At 37.2% G+C, this 8442-nt stretch overlaps 1 non-coding gene across 1 annotated transcript; it reads left to right on the forward strand.

Annotated features, from left to right (window-relative positions):
* Positions 1–5362: 5362 nt before the first annotated feature.
* Positions 5363–5469, forward strand: LOC124504445 (U6 spliceosomal RNA). The gene has a single exon (XR_006960424.1). It is a non-coding gene; the product is annotated as a U6 spliceosomal RNA (small nuclear RNA).
* The last annotated feature ends 2973 nt before the right edge of the window (positions 5470–8442 follow it).

Here is an 8442-nt window from a genome sequence, read left to right on the forward strand (position 1 = left end):
TTAAAACAAAACTAGAGGTAATAGAATTAAGACACTTTCAATTTTTTTTTAATATATGAAATTTATTGTCAAATTGGTTTCCATTCAACACCCAGGGCTCATCCCAAAAGATGCCCTCTTCAATGCCCATCACCCACCCTCCCCTCCCTCCCACCCCCCCATCAACCCTCAGTTTGTTCTCAGTTTTTAAGAGTCTCTTATGCTTTGGCTCTCTCCCACTTTAACCTCTTTTTTTTTTCCTTCCCCTCCCCCATGGGTTTCTGTTAAGTTTCTCAGGATCCACATAAGAGTGAAAACATATGGTATCTGTCTTTCTCTGTATGGCTTATTTCACTTAGCATCACACTCTCCAGTTCCATCCACGTTGCTACAAAGGGCCATATTTCATTATTTCTCATTGCCACGTAGTACTCCATTGTGTATATAAACCACAATTTCTTTATCCATTCGTCAGTTGATGGACATTTAGGCTCTTTCCACAATTTGGCTATTGTTGAGAGTGCTGCTATAAACATTGGGGTAAAACACTTTCAATTTGAAGATACTTGTCTTTCTTTCACTCTGGAAAATTTTACTCTGTAGCCTTTTCTGTTATTTCCATCCCCTCCATTTTCTCTCTCCTCTCCTTCTAGAACAGCTACTAGCCGAATGATGGAACACTTGGATTTATCTTCTATCCCTTTTATCTTTTCTCTCATTATCCTTCTTTTTTTTTTTTAACTCTTTAACCTTTATTTATTATTGAGAAACAGAGAGAGACAGAATGTGAGCGGGGGAGGGGCAGAAAGAAGGGGAGACACGGAATCCAAAGCAGGTTCCTGGCTCTGAGCTGTCAGCATAGAGCCCGAAGCTAGGCTCGAACTCACAAACTGCGAGATCATGACCTGAGCCAAAATCGGATGCCTAACTGACTGAGCTACCCAGGCACCCCTCTCATTATCCTTTTCATGGTACTTTACCACTAAGAATGCAAGCATCCCTTGACACTAACCGTATACGAAATAAATTGCTTTTCAGCCATGTCAATTGTTATATCAGGCCATCTACTGAAAAACACTTTTTAATAAGTATTTTATTTTTTAATTTCCAAGATCTAGAAATGCCTCCTGAATACATAAGACTCTTCCTATATTATGAATATGATACTCTTAAAATATTGTAATTAAGCTTAACGTCTTTTTCTGTTCTCTTAATTCTGTTAATTTTTGTTAAGCATGATGCCTCACCTTCTTTGTATTGTAGTTTGTTTGTTTTTTTTTCTCAAATGTTTGGTGATTTTTGCTTGTATACTCTTCTTTGATTATGTGACTCCCAGATCTCTGTCAGTGTCAACTCTTTTTGTCTACTGCAGTCTGACTTTAAGACAGGGTTGGGATATTGCAGTCAGACAGGATCTGAGGATGATTTGTGTGATAGTATCTTTGATCCTCCTGGAGGTCAGTAGCTACCTGAGCACTGGTCTGCTTTTCCAGCTCCAGCGTATGATTCAATTCATCCACAGCAGCCCAGTGCTTTGCGCGTGCAGAACAGGTAAGGGTTACTGATTTGCTGCTCCACATGCAGTTCCTAATTTTTCAAATTGATAAATGCTCCTGAGCTCCTTCCACTTCTTAATATCCAATGGCTCTAAGTGTGTAGTTCTGTCCAACCTACCTCGACCTCAGTCATCTCCACAGGTGTTGGGTTTTTCTTTCATTTAGTTTTATTCCTCCAAGCATTTGTTCTCTGGTAATTTCTTTCAGAATTTAACACAAACATATTTCTTCTGATAATAGGTTTCCCTGGTTTCCAATGATATTAGACTGTATTTTATTATCAGTATCTATTTACATATATTTTATGAGATTTAGTGAGCAGTAAGTGGTAGATGTGTATGATCAGTATGCCATCTTGAATCAGTCTCTGATATTAAGTAAATCATTTGCAAACTTAGTACTTTAATCAGTAAGAAATTATAAATTCTCTGCAATAGACCTCACAATTGACTGGCAGACATCACTGAGGACCGATATAGTACTTATGTCTTAGGGAATGTGTTTTAGTGCGAGATCGAGGGTCTGGGGTCAAATAGCCCAGTTAGTGGACTACTATCATAGGCTAGGTTAATGGTTCTCAATGTTTTCAAGTATAGGGACATGTTTCTGCATTTCAAAAAGCTTATGGTTCTTTACAAAATAATAATTGAACTTTTAGTATCCATTGTTTGAGAAAACATATAACAACAAAATGCACTGATGATTCCCAGGTTCAGTTCTCTCTCTCTCTCTTTTTTTTTTTTTAACCACTGGGGTGTGTCTCTCCACAATGAATTCCATAGTCTATTAAAGTTATAAGTGCCTGTTGCTACGAATAGTGCTCTTAAATTTCACAAGAATATTTGAAAGCTTTCAAATAGTTCTTTTATTAGGTATTTTCATGGAATTAAAGCTTTTACCAGGATAGAGGGTTGTTTTTTCTGTTTACCAAAGAGAGGAAAAAAACAAACAAACATGGTTCTTCATGAAATTTACTATTTTTTAAATATCTTAGCGAATGTGCCAAAGGCTTTCAGTCCTTAACATTGCTATTAATTATATGTATTTTAAGGTTTAAAGCATTTTCCAATCTATTATCTCATTGGATCTTTATAATAATCAGATGGAAACAGGGCAAATGATAACATGTATATCAATCTTACAGCTAATAATAGGTTCAGAGAACTGAAGGAGTTTCCCCCAGTTTGCAGTTAACAAGCAGCAAAGCCAGGGCCAGAACCTAAGACTCCCAGTGCTCTGTCCATTCATCCCCAAATGTCAATGCACAGAGCAGTGCTGGCCCATTACAAATGGAAAAACAAGGACAGTTTAAGGAGTATCAAAGCAAATATTTCAAAATTTTTATTAAAAGATCATCACTTTATTGCTTTTTGGGATTTAAAATGCTCTTTATTAGACTTCTTATCACTAGGATGGACTAAGTTGATGCGGGAAGACTTCATTATTCCTGCATAGACAAAGCCTTGATAAGGTATTACAAAAAGCTTTGAAGTACATAACTAAGCACTAAAACAAAACATAGAAATCCTCAAGTTCCAGAAATAAAGAGAATGCTAAAAAGTGGTGATCAAGAAGTAAGGCAACCAGAGAGGTGGAATCAAATTTGACCTTAGGAGTTGCAATGGGGGTTAAGGCCCCACATGCAGTGGAACTGGAGTTGAGCATAGAGCCAGGATTCCAGAAGAGTTTTGCTGCTGTGAAAAAGACTCTAGAATCTCTCTTTCTGATTAGACTGCAAGGTAGGGGGTAAAACAAACTGATTATCACCCAGACAACACACCTCCTAAACTAAGTCGTGCAAAAAATGGGAGCCAAGCGTGTATTCATGAGTAATAGCACAGAAAACCCAAACCAAGGTTGCAACAGAAAACCTGAGAACCAAAGAACCAGAAGAATCAGAGAAACGTGAAGGACCCAAGTATAGACAACAGACAAACATAATACTGCCCCATTGTCACACTTTACAATCCTGGGTACAGGATGGAAAGCAATACCTAAGATAAGATGGAAAAAATGTACCCATCTTCCAGGGGAGGGAGTCAGCATAATTCATCCCCCAAGGATTACAGACAAGAGAGCAAAGAGACTATAAAATTACTAAGCTTAAATGATTCAGGACATAAAAAATAAAAACTATACAGAAAAACCAGAACAGCACAAAAAATAAGAGGCATATTTCAGGGGAAAAAAAGCTATAAAAATTCTAAAGATAAAAAGTATATATCATTTTTTAAAACTTAACTCAGTAGATAAAAAACAAAAAGCTCAGTAGACTAAACATAGCTTAAAACAAAGTTGGAAGACAGTTGAAGAAATCTCACAGAATGAAACACAAAAAGATAAAAAGAAATATTAAAAAGAAAGAGGCACAGAGAATAGAACATTACTAAGTGTTCCAGAAGGACACAATAGAGGGAATATGAGAGAAATCTGCAATAAAAATGGCTATGATAGAGACTACCTGTTCTCAGTAACCAGTCTGCCTCTCTGCCTTTTTCATTGAATCACCAACTTTTAGCTGAGAACTTGGCTGTCCAGTATAAAGACAATATTTCCCAGTTTCCCCTATACCTAGATTAGCCATATGACTCTGTTCTGGGATGTAGCCAAAACAGCATGTACAACTTCCAGAAATGTCCTTAAAGGGAGGAGGTAAGATTTTTCTCTCCACCTTTTCCTTCTTAGTAGCTAAAACACTAATGGTATTGTTTAAATTTGATTAGAGAATCTACTTACTGAGAATGAATGGTAGAATAAAACAGAAGAGTCCCTGAGCTCCTGACACCATCAAATACCACCTGGATAGCCTAATATGTGTGAAAAAGAAATAAATTTCCATCTCGTATGAACCACTTTGATTTAGAGTTGTTTTTTAAGGTCACTTATGGCGGAATCTATTCATAACTAATGCAATCAATGGTTGAGAATTTTCTACAATTAAAGAAAGATGTGAATCTTCAATTTGAAGAGACAAAATGAATTTTGAGCTAGAAAAAATGAAATTAAATCCACACATGGACATAGAATAATAAAACCACAAATGTACAGAGAAAAACTTTAAAAGCAAATCAGAGAGAAAAGTGATTGTTACCCATAAGAAAAGACAAACTTCTCATCCACAATGAGAGACGCAAGAAGAAAATGGAGTAATATCTTGAAAATGGTGGAAGGCAATACTGCTCAACATAGAATCCCATGCTTAAATGAACTATAATTCAAGAATGAGGACAAAATATGGACATTGTAAGACATACGCAGTTTGGCAATAATAGCAAGTACTTATATAACACAACTTTACAAGGCACTGTTCTAAGCGCTTTATATATTTTAACTGATAATCTTTGCAACAGCCCTCTGAGGTAGATACTATTAATATTGCTATATTAGAGATGATGTAACTAAGATACAGGGAGGCTAAGTAACATGCCCAAGGTCACACAGCTAGTATCCGACCAAACTGGGATTCAAGCACAGGCATTCTGCTTCAGATGCCATGGTTTTAATTGCTCATCTTCAATGAAATTACTACTGAAAGATGTGATTTATTTTATTTTGTTTTTAAAGATGTCTTTTTTTTTTAAGTTTATTTATTTTGAGAGAGAAGTAAGTGTGAGTGGGGGAGGGGCAAAGGGAGGAGGGAGGGAGAGAGACACAGAGAGAGAAAGAGAATCCCAAGCAGGCCCCAAGCTGCCAGCACAGAGCCCGACATGGGGATTCTAACCCATGAAGCTGTGAGATCATGACCTGAGCCGAAACCAAGATTTGGATGCTCAACCCACTGAGCCACCCAGGCGCCCCTGAAAGATGTCCTTTAAAAGATCGATACAGTGTTCACTTCAGCAGCACATCTACTAAAATTGGAATGATCCAGAGAAGGTTTGCATGGCCTGTGCACAAGGATGACACACAAAAGCTTGGTATGGAACTTGGACAGAAAAAGTAGGATATAAGCAGAAAAACAAGGAAACTAAATCAGCAAATAATATTGATTAACTTACTTATTAACACAAAAACATTCTTTCATGAAATAATTCTGACAATAGATTCTAGGGGATTTTCTCCCCTTGTAGTGTCTGTATTTGGCAAGAGAAAATATCTGATGACTTTACGTCAATTCCCCCCAAATTTTGGTAATTTTCCTAGTGTGTGAAATCATAGTCTGGCAACTAGTGATCTATTGTGCAACAAAGATTTTTTTTTTCAAAAAAGCAAATTTGCTACTGAGAACAAACTGAGGGTTGATGGGGGGTGGGAGGGAGGGGAGGGTGGGTGATGGGTATTGAGGAGGGCACCTTTTGGGATGAGCACTGGGTGTTGTATGGAAACCAATGTGTCAATAAATTTCATATATAAAAAAAAAAAAGAGTTAAAAGTTTCACAGCACCAACATGTTTAAAAAAAAAAAAGCAAATTTGCAAAGTTAATTACTAGTGTGTCATGCAAAAAAAAATATTTATTGGTATTAGGATATTTTGTTGGTTATCTGGATTCATGCTGTAAGGACAGGCTGCATGTAGCCATTAGTGAGAATCACTGTTTTCCTCAAACATGGCTCCTGTGAAGGAAATACTGTAAGTCAAAATGTCAAAAAGGAAGAAAAAAAAACCCACCACAGAAACTCATTGCTAACTTATTAAGGTTTCTGGAGAGAATGCTTTTTGTTGATAAATTATATCAAGGTCATCTACAGTATTTCAGCCAAGAAGGCAGAGCCCAGTACTGTTACATGCCCACCAAAATCAAAGATGGATAACCATACTGAACAATTCTGAAGGAGTGAATTTTGGGAGAAATAGAAAAAACATGTTACATTTTACTTACTTGTAATAATAACTATTATAAAAATTTTCTTCAAATTGCTCTGTCAACTTGTTGATTCTGTAGATTGAGAATGCCAATTTCATATAATTTCCTCATTCTTTAGTCAACTTTGCATCAGAAAGAGATACCCCCAAAATGGTCCCCAGAGTTCCCAGTAATTGGTTTCACAATCCTAAGCAAATGAATTGAAAAAAATGTATGACCTAGCACAGTTTTCATGGCTAGAATCTTTTTTTTTTAAGTTTATTTATTTATTTTGAAAGAGACAGAGATAGCACAAGTGGGGGATGGGCAGAGAAAGAGAGAGAGAGAGGATCCCAAGCAGGCTTCATGCTACCAGTGCAGAGCCCAACAAGGGGCTTAAACTCACAAAAGCGAGAGATCATGACCTGAGCCAAACCCAAGGGTTGGACACTTAACCAAGTGAGCCACCCTGTACCCCTCATGTCTAGAATCTTAACTGTAGCACTAACAGAAACCAAATTTCCAGATTAAGTTCTTCTGTAAAAACCATTTTTTTAGGGTGCTATTGTTTGTTTGCTTTTGCTTTTCTTTTTTTTTTTTGCAGCAAGAGCTTATGTGTTTCTGTGGAAGGAGTTGGGGATAATGAGAAGGTATTTTTAAGAGGCAGCCTATAAAGCCAAAGTTCCCATGAAAGTCCCCTATACAGCCCATGATGTCCAGTATATAAAATTCTGTACACAGTAATTCTTATATACACTTAAAAATATCACTGAGCTATGAAGACAAAAGGAAAATCCCTATCAGATGTCTGCCTGTCTATAGGCATTCTGTTTTTATATTAGGCTTCTATAACCTTAGTACATGCTTATGTAGTAAAGGATGAACCTTGCCCAAAGAGAGGTCTGGCTTTTGCCCTTGACCCCTGTGAAGTAGCTTCTAAGACCTTGGAATATTCTGCTTGACAAGAGTGTCTTTGTTTACCTGGGACCCTGGGCCATGTCAGAAGGTCTATGCTAACGATGTAATTTTTGCTGGGGGGGAGTGATCTTGGGCCACACAATATCACTTGGACCTTTGGAGGGGCTAGAGACTAAGGTCAGCCAGGTAGGCAGTTAATCATGACTATATGACCAAACTCAATAAAAACTATGGATACCAAAACTCAGCAAAACATCCTAGTGGCAATAATCCACGTGTACCATCACACATTACTCAGAGAAGTTAGTACTGCTCACAACTCCACAACTTTGGGAGAGGACAAATGGAAGTTCTTGCTTGGAATTCTCCTGGACACTGCCTCATGTGCCTCTTTTCTCTACTGATTTTATCATGTGTCCTCTCACTGTAATAAACCATAACTGTGAGTATAAGAGCTTTTAGTGAGTTCTAGGAGTCCTTCCAGCAAATTATTGAATATGAGGGTGGTCTTGACAACCCTCAAATTTGATGTCAGAAGTCAGGGTGGTCTTGGTGACTCTCAAACCTTGGATGGATTCATCTGCTGTGAGAATTAAGCAAGATAATGATGTCTACAGTGAAAATCCTTAGTAGTGTGGAATCTCTCACTGTATTAGAGAAAGTTTAAATATTTGATAAAAGTTAGTAATAAGTTATATTCATTTTGCTATAAAAATGTTCCCAAGCATTTTAAATTACAACTTCTAAAATTTTTAAGGACAGAGTATTGATTTTACAACAAGTAATCTCATATATGGTACTAAAAAATGGCCAAAAGAAGAACTCTAGATCAATCACTGAAACTCTCATTTCTTCAATCAATCCTTTGGAACATCCTGTAGGCCTTGGAGTGGAAATCACAATTTCTGGCCTGTGTACAGCAGCCTCCCTCACAGACTTCCTTTAACTTTGCCACAGAGTCTTAAATAATCCCTTTATTAAAACTCCTCATTCACCCCATTTGAGTGGCCACTATTTCCTGGCTGAACCTGACCAATGCAGTGATTGGCACTAAGGCTACATGTGATCACAGAATTTTCTGTTTTTAAATATATATTTTTTAAATGTTTATTTATTTTTGAGAAAGAGAGCAAACACATGTACATGGGGGAGGAGCATAAAGAGAGGGAGAGAGAGAATTCCAAGCAGGCCCTGTGCTATTAAT

This window comes from Lynx rufus, unplaced genomic scaffold (genome assembly GCF_022079265.1).
Source record: "Lynx rufus isolate CCGP_SWC_20201006 ecotype Redwood Valley unplaced genomic scaffold, mLynRuf1.p SCAF_8, whole genome shotgun sequence".
Taxonomy (NCBI): Eukaryota; Metazoa; Chordata; class Mammalia; order Carnivora; family Felidae; genus Lynx; species Lynx rufus.